Source organism: Podarcis vaucheri, assembly GCF_965113315.1.
Source record: "Podarcis vaucheri genome assembly, chromosome: 15".
Taxonomy (NCBI): Eukaryota; Metazoa; Chordata; class Lepidosauria; order Squamata; family Lacertidae; genus Podarcis; species Podarcis vaucheri.
The window spans coordinates 43,775,894-43,789,988 of record NC_138753.1 but is presented as its reverse complement, the minus strand read 5'-3'; positions in this window follow the sequence as shown (position 1 = coordinate 43,789,988).

The window sequence follows — 14,095 nt, the reverse complement described above, 5'->3', positions numbered from 1 at the left end:
GTGGTATATAATGCCTTAAATGTATAGTGTGGCTGGGGTATTTGTCTCAATCCCCAAAGCAACTGTGGAATGGTTTATAATTTAGGGGTAGAGAGGGGATAATGGGAGAGCTGAGCGTTTGTGTCTGTGTTGCTTTAGAACAGTCCTTTCCCAACCTGGTGCCCTTCAACTCTTTTGAACAACAGCTTCCTTTACTCTTAGCTACTGGGCAAAAGGAAGCGCAAGGCTGCTAGCTGACCCAGTGTTTGCTCTGCTGGAATTGACACGACCCAATTTCAGGCTCACACTACTGGTAAAGAATCCATCCTAAAAATGTTGCCTCTGTCTCCATCCATTGCTAAAGGTTGGATGCCTCAGCCATGAAGATCCTCTGGCCCAAACACAACCTCACCTTTGACTAATTCTAGCCTGCTGCAGCTGGAAAAAGCGAACAGAGCAGGCTTGAGCTTGGTGGCCTGGGCACCTCTCCTGTACTAACAGCTGTGCACACGTGGACCAAAACTGAATAGGGAGCTGTGATGCAGTCCAGACACACAAGGGAGTGCCAGCTCATTCCCCAGAAAGGATGATAAAGCAACCATCAGTGCTGGTAAACAACAAGAACAAACAAGAGGTAGGAAAAGCTATTCCTTTGAGTACACCTTCCAATGGAAAAACAACAACCTTATTGCCTCCAAATATTTGTTTTCAAGGAAAAGAATGTGACATTTCCCCTGTAATCAAAGCAAAGCTCTGAAATACCTTGATGGGATAAGTGCAAGTTTTAATGCTGAAAAGGAGAACAATAAGAAATGAACCATAGTGTCAAGAGGCAATTAGATTGCCTAACACTGTGATGTCAAGAGCACTTGGTCCAATGGAGAACTCTAGTTTCTGGGGTCATTCAGGGATGTTTTCTCCAAATCTCACATTTCAGTCCTATCATGTTGCTTTTCTTTACACACACAGTTCCACATCCCCAAAGTATCCCATGCATATTTGCTTGTTATCAGAGTCTGTATTTTTGATAGCCAATGTAAATCAGAAAACAAAATACATGTACAAAAAAGCAATAATTCAGGAGGAAGTTAGCCCAGATTTTCAGAGAGGCACATTGTCAAAACATGAAATGGGAAAAGTGCCCTACATTGTTTAAATTTTCCATACTTGAAATTGTTTGTGCAAAGTACATGCCCATTGGGCTCTGCTCTGTTTTTGTATAGTTAAGGAAAACAAAAACTAATAAAAATATAGCCTTTTTGCACTTAGAATTGCTCTTTTTAAAAAAAGTCCTCCTGACAATTTCAGATCAACAATGTAGCCCAGCTCCCTATTGCTGGTGTATATCAGCCTACCCTATAGGTAACAAATGTTTATTATTTATTGACAAATGTATAGACTGCTATCCAACCATGACGTCAGGAAAGTCTAAAAATACACAAAAGAGTAATGTATCCTCTAGGTTAGATTACTGCAATACGTTACGTGGGGCTGCCTTTGCAGACAGTTTGAAAACTGCAGATGGTGCAGAAACTGGTGGCCAGGTTGATCGTTGGAGCAACAGAGTCTGAGCACACAGCACCGATCCTGGTCCAACTGCAGTGGCTACTGATTAGTTTCTGGGCACAAATGTGCTGGTTGTGACCTATAAAGACTTAAAGGGCTCAGGACTCCAGGACCTCTGCTGACATGAACCAACCCAGACCCTGCAATCACCATCTTTCGGCCCTTAATTTGAAGGTTTCTTAAATAGGTGTGGTCTCCTTTGGTGAGGCAGGAACTAGAGTTGTCTCTCATTTGTAGAAATGTGTTTTTAGATTTTTATTTGTTGTGTTTATTGTAATTGGTTGTAATTATTCTGTTGTGTTTGCAAGCAGTTTTGAGTCATTTCTGTGAGTAAAGCGACTGATAAATATAAATAATATCCTCCAGTGTTTCATGGAGGAAACATTTACCATAGGAAAGGTCAACAGAAGTGCAGAAGTGCTTGTCTGAATGGGACCCACCAGGCATGGGTGTTCATGGGGGGCAAGGGGGGCAGTTCCCCCCAAGCTGATCCAAAATCCTCAGATTCCCAACTTTAATTTTTTAAAAATAGTAAACTTCAAGTATTTCTGGAACCTGGAATTTGAAGTTAGTTGTGCAGGCACTCTTCTCATTTGGTTCATGAGAAGCTTGCCTGCTCCCACCTTTTGGTTACGTGTATATATTTATTTCCCCTTCATGGATCACTGCCTTGCCGTGGCGAAGGGGCTTGAATAACTCAGAGAAGCTATGAACTACGCCGAGCAGTGCACCCAAGATGAACAGGTCATAGTGGAGAGTTTTGACCAAACGTGATCCACCTGGAGCAGGAACCGGCAAGCCACTCCAGTATCCCTGCCAAGAAAACTCCATGGACAAAGACAACAGGCATATATTTATTTATTTATTCATTCTGAATATTTCTCTCGCCACACAACCCCCTGGCCCAGGAAAAGTCCTGTGGATGCCCCCACTGCCCTTCGCCAGGCTTCCCAGTCTGGCTTGCAAGACTTTCCACTGGCCACCCCCTCCCTGTACCTGTCCTGGCTATTGGGGTGCAGGCTGTGTGTGTGAAAGAGAGAGAGGGAGTGGCCACTCAAACTTTGCCAAAACATTTGCACGTTGTAATTTATATACCTGAGTGCACATTTAGAAACAATTATTATAATTTAAATAGAAACATTCCTCCCAATGTTGGAAAAGACAGTGGACCGGGCAGCAGCGGAGCAAGTCAATCAGGCGCCTGGGGCGGGGCCAGCTGCCTGTGGGGGCGGGGGGAGCCGGGGCAGGACGTTCCCTGGGGTCTCCAAGGAGTCTACCTGCCTCCTCCCACTCAGCCGCCCAACAGCGCCTACAGCGCCCAAGCCACTGTGTCACTCCCAGGAGAGATGTGTGGTTTGGGCACACTGCAGGCCCCCGCAGTGACTGCCCCCCACCATTTTGTCACCCCCTCAGTGGTGACACCCGGGGCAGTCCGCCCCCACTGCCCCCCCCTCTGCCCCAGGGACCAGGTGATTGTGGGGCCTGATCCATCTCCAGTCCAGTTGCTAGCTGCTGGTGGGCAACTCAAAGGCCTCTCCTGAGAAGGCTCTTCTTTATCTTTAAACCAAACTTGGACCAGACAGCCCTTAAATAGAGGATGTCTTCCTACAGAGACCTGTCCTCTGTGATGCAGGAGGGGAGAGGGAGAGGGAATGGATGTGTGTGCTGTAGGTGTGTTATGTGGTTTACCCACTTTGGGCCATCAGGAAATGTATACTTTTTCGCCAGAGGGAGCACTGAATGTTGCTGAAGGAAAGACTCTCATCCACCAACTTTCTTTCTTTTTACTCTGCAGCAGCCTGTTGTTCACTAGTTCAAAAAGCCAGGGTGGCTGTTTGTGCTATAGATGTAAAAGATATGCTAGGAAAACACAATTGTCCTATAACCTGTCTTTGAGAGTTCAAAGCAAACCTCCAAAGAGTAGCACTGGGAAATTATTTATAGACTAAATGTTAGGAAGAACTTCATGGGAGCAGAATTAGAAAGCGGGGCAGAAATTCAATTCACTTTGCATTTTAAGGTGAACATACCTAGTTCACACTTTCTGAAACATTGCGCAAACTGAAACAGAGCCATCCTTTGAAATTCACGCTTTTCCAAATTTTGTGATGCAGTTCTCCAACCAATGTTACAAAAAGGATATACTGGGGCAAGTGTGCATAAAAATGAATATACGGTATTAGGGAAAATCCCCTGCAACAATGTGTACATTCGTGAAAACTGCATACAAAAAAGTGTTTATTAGGAGAAATCAGCCCTAAAGTGCTGATGTCTTTTCATGAGGATTAAAAGAATGAACTTGCAAATTTCTGCAAAAATTTGGAGAACTAAGATTGGAAAAAATGAGAACCTGAGGAAACTGAAACGGACCGATGAGTCCATCCTTCAGTGCAAGCTAGTTGACAGCGGAGGCTGCTAGGCTCTCCTTCATTAGAACTTGCCACTGATGGCAACTGATCAGCAATGTTAGGGCAGTGCATTTCCTGCATTTGTAAGAGGTTGGAGCAGGTGATCTTCAAGACCACTTCCAACTGCATCAGTCTATCGTGTGCAAAGGGTGATAATAGTCTGCCTTTCCCACACATTGAGAGAGCCACCTTGTGGTTGATCATTTATCATGTTGGCTCACCAGCTCACCAGCTAAGCCACAAGTTGCTGGGCAGAAGCCCACCAGAGACTTACAATTTACTCAAATTGTGCCTGGTTGCAAATGCCATAAAGGAAACTCCCTTCAGACAGGGCATGTAATGGAATGCAAGGGCTGCCGCTAGTCTAGGCATGGAAAGGCAAATGACAGCCCCCATCAGGAATGCTTACAGCATGCCTAGGTAAAGTGGAAGGTCGGGTAAGGATAAGGCATCCAGCATTCTGCCAATGGAATGGTTGGATTTCCGTGCTAAGTGAGAGAATTGACAGAAAATGAACTGAAGTGCCTGAGGTGAAGTCACTGATCTTGTCGGAACTTGTCAGCAGTAGCTCCCATTTGGACTGTGTGCCAAGGTAACAGCCAAGGCAAACCATGGCAGATGCCAGCATTGCAGCTTCCAACAGAACTGTTCTGCTTTGTACAGAACTATTAAACCATTTTAGGATTGTATGTAACCTTCTAAAGCTACATTCCCTTATCTGTTATCAGAAAAATGCAAACTTCAGTGTATTATTATCTGAAAATCAGCAAATTGATATATACTGGTGGAAGCCTTGTGAAAACAGTGATGGTTTGGAAGCACTCTGAGCTTCTCCTACCCTTGAAGCCTAGAAACATACATGGTGGTGGTGGTGGTGGTGATGAAAATATGAGAATTTCAGAATTCCAGATGTGCCAACAAAGTTTATGCTAGGCAATTAGATTGAAAGCAAGGATTGTGAACAATTGCTGGACTTCCCCCCACTGAATATCCATGGCCTTGGGATGCCAGGTGTCAATGCACATGCTAGCTTCCTGGTCCTCACTAACCGGTCATTTATTCTTTCTTCTCAAAATTCTTAGCTCTTTCCGAACTTTGTGGAGGGTGGTTTAACAGCCTTGGTCCTTTATCTGCATCATCTAGACTTCCTGGAGCCACAGGCTCAAGCTTCATTCAGGTCACCTCAGCCTTTCATATTGACTAAAGCGCATGAATGGACCTCTGAGCAGCCTGATCTCTACAGAGAGATGACTTAGGCGATAGCTTGAGAAGAACAAGCTTGTAGGACTCAGCAGGGAGGCAACTAGAATTAGTTGGCCCCACCTATTATGAGCTCTGGCTCCACCTACTGATTGGGCTCCCTGCCTCACACCCGACCAGAACCATATAAGTGAGGGGCATGATGTTCTGGCTGCCCACCTGTAGATCAGGTTGCTGCTATAGCTGAAAGTTTTGAAAGCTTTTGATGGCTCTCTAGGCCCTTCTCCTGGATCCAGAACTCCACCTTCCAATCAGCAAGGACCTTCCTCTGGATCAGAACCTTCCTGGGACCCACAGCCCTCATTCCTAGGACCTTCCCTTGGATCAGCCTCCTCCAATTCTTCAAGCTCCTCCCATTCCTTATCTGGCCACCTTGATGTCTCCAGGGGACTCCTTACTCCAGTCGAGCAAAACTGAGCCCCACTGGATTTCAATTGAAGAGTTGAGTCATAGAATCATACAGTTGTAGAGTTGGAAGGGATCCCAAGGGTCATCTAGCCCAACCCCCTGGAATGCAGGAATCTGCTAAAGCTTCCATGACAGATGGCCATCCTACCTTTGCTTTAAAACCTCCAAGGAAGGAGAGTCCACAACCTTCCGAAGGGAGACTGTTCCACTGCAGAACAGCTTTTACTGTCAGAAAGTTTTTTCCTGCTGTTTAGTTGGTATCTCCTTTCTTGCAATTTGAAGCCATTGGTTCAAATCCTACCCTCCAGAGCAGGAGAAAACAAGCTTGCTCCCTCTTCCATGTGACAGCATTTCAGAAATATGAAGATGGTTGTCCTATCGCCTCTTAGTTCTCTATTCTCTAGGCTTAGACCTTATTGTAAACCACTTCAAGTTAGAGGGGGCCTTAAAAGAAGTCTTTTAGAGCATCTAGTCCATTGCTGGCTCAGTGCAGGAAATGGAGCTAGAGCTGCTCAGCCTCTGCCTGAAGACCCCTAGCACAGGAACGCCCACCACCCCTCTAGGTTCCATCATTGAACTGCTCTGGCCATCAATAGGTTTCTCCTGATACTCAACTGAAATTTACCCTCTTGTGAAACTTAGATCAAGTTCTGTTTTGTAGGGCAGCAGATAATTAGTTTTCGCCCTCTTGTGTGTGACAGACCTTCAAGTATATCTGAAGAGTATTGTCATGAAAGGTTAGTCAGTGTTATTATATACAGGGAGCTGATTTCATAAGGACTTTCACAAAACGTGACGCCCCCTCAACCTGATTTTTGAAGTGATTTTGTCCATTGAACCACCTCATTCTGTAGTATAAGTAAGCTGGGGTGCAGATCAGAGGTGGGAAGCTTCTGGCCCTACAGATGTTGTGGGATTACAATTCCCATCACCCTGTCCAGTGGCCATAATGGCTGAGGCTGGTGAGAGTTGGGGTCCGACATTATATGGCTTTCTGGCCCTGTCATTGGCCTGATGAAACAAAGCGTGTGTTTTTAATGCTCCGAGTCCTCTATTCTATTTGCACCGGTTACTGAACAAACCCAAAAGACATTTGTTTTTAACACTGCATTCCTCCCAAGACTTTACGAGATTTGAAGAAATATTTCATAATGCTCACTTTGTAGCTCTGGCTCCCAGAGGTTGGAAACAGATGTTTTTGAATCAGATATTAAAAATTCCCCAAATAAATGCCTGACTTTAAAAAGGACTAATGATTTGGGGAGATTGTCCTCATACAAAAGTTAGCCAGCCCCTAAAAAGTAAAGTTTCCATTGGGTCTTGCGATATCCATATTTTTAAAATTAAACTTTTAAAATCAACTGCAGGGGCCAATTATCTAGAATTTAAAAATCACATGCTACCTGAAACAGGGTTTAAAGCACACATATGCTGAGATAGTACAAACATGTTCCAAATAAAACCAGAAATTAATAGAAGCATTGTGGCTGTTTAAGAGTTCTTAATGGCATGGACCATTGCCCATGAAAATTTATGCCATAATAAATATTTTAAGCTATAGTCCTACCCATGTCGGCTCAGAAGTAAATTCTATTAGAATTAAATAAAGTTTACTCCCAGGTTGGGATGGACAAATGGGTCAAATTCATTTTCTGTCAGTTTCTCATTCTTTTAATTTTGGTCCTGTTCTCTACATATCCAACACTCGTTTGCATGTTGTTTAAAAAGTCCTCATGGAAATTCACCAGCATTTTAGTGCAAATTTATCCTAATCTAACATTTTTCTATGCAATCTTGTCTAATATGCACATTTTTGCAAATAAATCTTCACTAATACAACACATTTCTGCAAGTTACTTTCATTAATATTTGCAATTACAGAAGATTTAAAGAGAATGATTGCTCTCGGATGCATCTACCAATGATGACAAACCCTGACAGCTAAATGGAGCTTCCCTATTCAGAGGCACTGTATCTATGAGTATCAGGCTTTCTTGAACTGGAATCACAATGGTCATCTAGTCCAATGCCCTGCAATCATTTTGCCCAATGTGGGGCTCAAATCCACAACCCTGAGATTAAGAGTGGTGACAAATTGGGATGAGCTCTAGTCCTGATGCCCCAGTTGGCAAGCTTCTTGGGAGCATCCAACAGGCCACATCTGGAAACAGATGGATTAGAGCTGATCCAGCAGAAATCTTCCTTTGTTCTTAAACTCCAGTCTCAATCCTCCTTCGGTCTCTTTTCATCCCTCTCCACCACTCTAGCGGCTTGGTGTATGCTGAGCACAATCTTAAGCACCTCACGTGGCACCACAAGCAAATACTTTGCACTAATGAAAGAAGGGACACCTTTGAAAAATATCTGGCTGGGTACCATGTCCCTTGTCTAGATAACCTGCTAGTTGTTAAGAGTTTGGCGGAAGCTGCGTGGTGCAATTAAGGCAGGCATATTTCTACATTCAATACACAAGGGCCAAAGCAACATCATCACCTGGTTGCACCTTGACTTCACCTCTTGAAGTGAAGCCAGACAACCAGGACAATGAGACATGAAACAACAAGATGGAGATGACATTTCCACTTGCACTCTGTCACCAGACTGTGCATTGTTATATGTGATGCTGTGCGCACTCTGCATTCTTATTTTTCCAAAACCTATGCCAATCCAATATTCTGTGCCAGGAAAAGCTAGACGTTGTGATCTGAGTTTATTGTTTTTATTACTATGGCTCTGTTGTTATGTCCACTGAAGACCTAGCTCAGTCAGATCTGGCTTGGGGGATTTCATTACAGTCTCACAAGCTTGAAGCTTATTTTGGTTGTCCTAAGGGCTAGAACCCTTATTATTGTTATTAGGAAACTGGAAGTTCTCAAGATGCCAATTTCTGGGACTGGGACTCAAGTACTGATAGCCACTAACTTGGATGGCTTTAAAAGGGGATTAAACAAATCCATGGAGGATAAGATTCTCAGTGGCAGCTGGGAGCTAAGGTGGGAATGTCCTGCCCACAGTGGAGGAGGCAAGATGTCTCTGAATACTTTTACTGGGAGTTAGGGACGGGTGAACAGGCAAATTTTGGTTTCTCGTTTTCCTAGTCTTAAATTCAGTTTTCCACATCAGTTTGCAAATTTAATTTTAAAATCCCTCATGAAAATTCACCAGCATCTTAGTGCAAATTTCTCCGAATATACAAATTTCTGTATGCAATTTTTCCTAACATGCATTTTATATGTTACTTTCCCTAATATATGCAAACCTTACACTAATATGTGCATTTTTTAACACATTACTGGAGAACTGCATTCCAAAATTCCAAGAAGTGTGAATTTTGAAGGATGAGCCCTGTGGATAGTTCAGTTGCAGTGGCGTCGTGTGGGTGGTTAGTGCCTGGGGACGCACAGAGGAGTGAACGAAAGGCAGGGAAATGAACAGAGTGCGCATGGGCATTCAACTGCCTAACTGCATCCACCTCACTCAGGAGATTGTAGCCACAGAGATAAGAAAACAAGAATTGTTCCATTGTCGGAAGAGGTCACTTCCTGGCTCTCATGGAGAAGCCATTTTCAACAGAACCCAGTGATGGAAGTGCACAGCTGCATTGAGGCAGCATTGGGTGTTGAAATTTTGCGCCTCCTAACAATCCTGCACCCAGGGCAACTGCCTCATGCCCTCCCCCTCCTCTACACCACTGCTCAGTCTGTAGAACACAAGACTTGTAATTTCAGGGTCCTGGTTTCGAGCGCCATGTTGAGAAAAAGATTTCTGCACTGCAGAGGGTTGGACTAGATGACCCTCGTGCCCCCTTCCAACTCTACAATTCTATGATTCTATTATCACACCTTGTTTCAAAAATATGTAAATTAGGGAAGAGCACATTTAAATGCAAACTGAATCAAATTTATCCTCCATCCTTACTGGGCATCTCAGGTGCAAAGAATACTATTGCATTCATGTCCTTCTTATGAGCGTCCCATACTTGGTCATTGTGAAAACAGGATGCAAGACTAGGTGGGCCTTTAGTCTGATCCGCCAGAGGTCCTTTTATATGCTGCAGTCAACTGCAGTCAAAAAGGTGTAGATCTACACTGTTCTGGCTATACCTCTCACATGGACCATGTGTTGTTGCTTTTTTAAAAAGTTCTCATTTGCCCTGTATGTTAATAGAGCATATAACATGTGAAGCAAAATACAAGGCTGTTTCTCCATATTGCACCAACTCCCTCATTTGCTTGAACACTCACCTCAGCTCCTGCTTTCTTTCAACTAGAAAAAGGTGTGAGAAAATGTTGCTAAGACAACTTGGGAAAGGACTTCAGATTAGTTGCACAATTACACAAGCCACATGGTCAGGCCCCAGACACCAGCTCCTGCAAAGAGCAGCTCTGCACAAATGCTGCCTGTCCACCAGTGCTGCATATGTCCAAATTTGCACACATAAACCAGGCCAGAAGGGAATGGACGTGCGCAGAGCTGACCTGAAACATTTTACCACCTGAGCCAAAGAATATTCGGAAATGTCCAAAAGCATATCAGACTGGCAGTGCAATCTTCCATCGCAGATGACTAGGGATGGGCAAATCTGTTAATGGGCAAATTGCTTTCTCATTTTTCAAATCTTAAATTCATTTCTGCAGCAACTTTTTTGCATACAGTTTTGATTAATATACTTTTTTTTGCAAGCATTTCCCCCTCATTTAGTCTTGAAAGCTATCAAAAATGTTTTGGTTTAACAAATGTGAATCCAGTCATTTCTCATTAAAATGCAAGCAAAACTACCCAAATCCTCAGTCCTTTATTTAGGGATTCCCACCCCCCATCCCTACTAATGACAAGACAGTGTTGTCTTCTGTACCTGAGGCCAGCAGGCAGGCAGGGCTGGATTTGGGTTTGATGAGGCCCTAAGCTACTGAAGGTAATGGGGCCATTTATATGTCCAGCTGTCCTTTGTCAACAACAAATTATCACTGTTTTTTGTGTTGAATATATGCTATTTGGTAATTTATGCACCTAATAGATATCTAAAGCCATTTGTAGAGAACAAAATATATATTTCATCAAAGTAATTGTTGAACTGAAATACAATCAAGAAGTAGGTGGGGCCCATTACTTATCATAGGAGCCTACACAACACAAAACACTGTTGCTGAATGTAGGTTTTGTTTTATTTGTTTTTTATCTTATATTTTGGAAATGTACATCGTTTTTTCTTCCTTTATCGCTTGTTTAGCTTACACGTAAATCCGGCCACAGGCAGGTCTAGTGATTGCATGGCAGGCTGTGTGGTACACACACACACAGCTCCCATCTCTAACTCTGGGTTAGCACCCTCCACCCTTCAGCACCTACCGCCTGAGGCATTTGCCTCACTTTGCCTAATGGTTGAGCCGGCCCTGAAAATGTGATTTTCATAACACATAAAGCAGGGGTGGGGAATCTCAGGCCCAGAGAACATATGTGGCCTTCCAGAAGTCTCTGTCAGACCCTTATGATTATGCATCCCCTCTCCCTGGGGTGGGCCGGGTGGGAATCAAACAGAAAATAAATCACTGCCCCCACAATGGTCAGTCTTTAGAGAGCTTGAGCTGATGCTTCCCTTGTTGTTGCCATTGACTACGGAGTGTCTGTGATGTCTCAAAAAGACATGGTGGCTGAGGGGAAAGAGGCAAGCGCTGAATGGGATGGAGGGATGAAGCCCAGGAGGCAGCGGCTCAGGACTAGCCAGAGACACAGAAAGGAAATCTGGGTCTGCTCCTTCCTGTCAACTGTCATTGTATATTGCTGGCAACTTAAGTAATCAACCAGCATAACATCACTGAAAACCAGCAAAGCCACAAAGTCCGTGAAACACTGTTTAGAGGGTAAACATCAAAATTTCAGATATTGGTCAGAATGGTGGCTGCCAAGCTCCAGCCCCTCTCAAACCACCTGAGGGTCTTGGCGGACCACTTAATGATTTTTCTGCCTGTTGTAGCAATTGTAATGTGCTGTGCTAGATGCTGTATGATCTGTAATTGCATTTTTACCGCTTTTATTTCTTACATTGCACTGCAAACTGGATTCCATAGAATTTGAATTGCTGTACAGTATAGCAGAATAAAAGAAGCAATAAAAATACAATTAAAAATCAATATGCATATGTTTACAGACCACTGGTGGTCCACAGACCAATTATTCTAACCATAGCCAAGTTTACACCTGAATCTTTCAACTTGGATTTGTTTTCAGCCTTAAGTTTCAGATGCATGCACAGAGGAACACAGTAGGATGACTGGCCCCACCATCAGGCAAAATGAGACCTTGGATGTAATGAAAGACAACAAATTATTATTACATTTTTACTGCCAGGTAGAAGGAGAGGTGCCTGTGTAATTTTCTGCCACAGTTGACCAAAGGACTAGGCTAGCCTTGATGGGGAACAGTATCATTTTTTTCTTGTAAACTGCCTTGGGATCAGTAAGGAAGGCAGTATGCAATTAATTCATTAACAAAATGCTTAATATCAGGCAGCAAAATCTGAGGGTTTAAAAGTGGCCATGATCTTTGCAAGAAATCCTTTTTTTTAGTGTGGCTTCACCTACCCTTTGGAACTCTCTGCCCATTGGCATGAGTGACTGCGCTGTATTCTTTTTGGCACCTGCTAAAAACTTTTGTTTAGGCAAGCCTGCCCAGACATGTAAAGTTTGCATGTATTTTAGTCTGTAATTTTACCCTATAATGAATATTTTTAACTGTTGATTTTATTGGGGGGGGGGGCGTTTTCCCTGATGGTGTTAAAGTATATTTTATATTCTTTGTAAACTGCTTGTTTACAGTTAAGTGATATTTTGTAAAATAAAATGAAACAAAAATGGAGCCGCCCTATGCCTGGGTTTTTCTTTATCTCTTGTTCAGTTTCCCTTCAGCTTATTCGGTCTTCTTCCTGTCCTTATCCCTTTATTCCCATGCTTAGATCTTTCTCCACCCATTTTCCCCTTAAGTCATTCAATTGCTTGCACCCTGCCTTTTAACCCATCCCATTTTATTTGCTGGCAAAGTGAACTGTGCACATCTCTTTAAACATAACCCATTCTGCTGATTCCCCCACTAGCTTACTGTTCCTCTAGACTAGAATAGAATAGGCTATAACTTTTTGGAAGGAAAGTTATGAATCAAAATGTGCCATCTAACTAGAAGAAAACATTTCATGAAGTCAGTCACACAACATGCAAACTTAGCAGAGGCTTGACAACCATATGTCAGGAGTGCTCTGATGGTGTTTCCTGCTTGGCAGGGGGTTGGACTCGATGGCCCTTGTGGTCTCTTCCAACTCTATGATTCTATGATTCTATGAAAGTTGACGATCTGCCATTGAACAATGGCCCTTTCCTTAGACCTGCAGACCTATGGTACTAAATGGAATGCCCTCCCTGAAGCCAAGAATACCAGGGTTTGTCCAGTGCCTGGTCAGAAGGCCTCCTGAGAACTCTGAGGTCCTCCTTGGATGATAGGTGGGATATAAAAATATTACAAAATTAGAAAAGCAGCTCGGCACGAATGCAGCCTTTGCTTTGCACTTGGTTCCACTGCTGGCAAGATGACCTGAAAAATAACAGATTTTTTTTCTTCTCCAAAAAGTATATTTCTGAGAGTGAGGCTGTTATTAAACATTACTACCATGTACGTGGCATTTGCAGACTTCCACCCATCATTAAGCAGCAACAATGGCAGAGATAAAAGCCACATCAGGGGACAGAGTGCCCCAGATCAAGTTTGTCACCAGGCTACTGAGACTTTTTGGCTGACCTCTTTGTTATGCTCTTTTTGGCAGAGTATAATTACCCAAACTGTTTTGTCCAGGCAATCTTTAAAAGAGAAAAGCAGACCCTTAAGTAATAGAAAGGAAATGTTTTTCCCTCATACAGAGTGCAGCATTCTAGCAATTAAAAACAAAAAACGAAAAATCATTTTTTTTAAAGCTACTCCCCTTCTGCATAGAGACCCATTTAAGAGAATGCTTATCAAAGATTGGTTGGGTCCTGTAGCTGCAGCCCTGAAGCAGAAGCAATGCTGATGGATATGTCTTGATATCACTTACCTGGCTGCAAGGCCATTGGCAAAGGTTAGAGGGCACAGCCCTGGTCTTTTGTTTGCTAACCTTAATGGATTTATTTTTTGGTGGGGAGGGGTGGAGAGGAGAGGCTGAAGCAAAGCTTGTTAAGTGCATAACCAAACACCCCCCCCCCATGTATAAACACAACCTTTCGGATGGAGAGGATCACAAGGCCTGGGAACCCGGTTGAAAACTGTTGAGCTTAAGGCTATTAAGAGTGTTGTGTTTCACTATTTTGTGAGGGGAGGAGGTCACTGCAGATTGCTCTGGATTGGAAAGCAGCTCATTATTCCTCCAACAGCTGTTAAAAACTTGTTGATTTGACACAAGTACTAAAGTTGCCATATTTTTCATGATAGAATCACAAGCATTTACTGTCCAG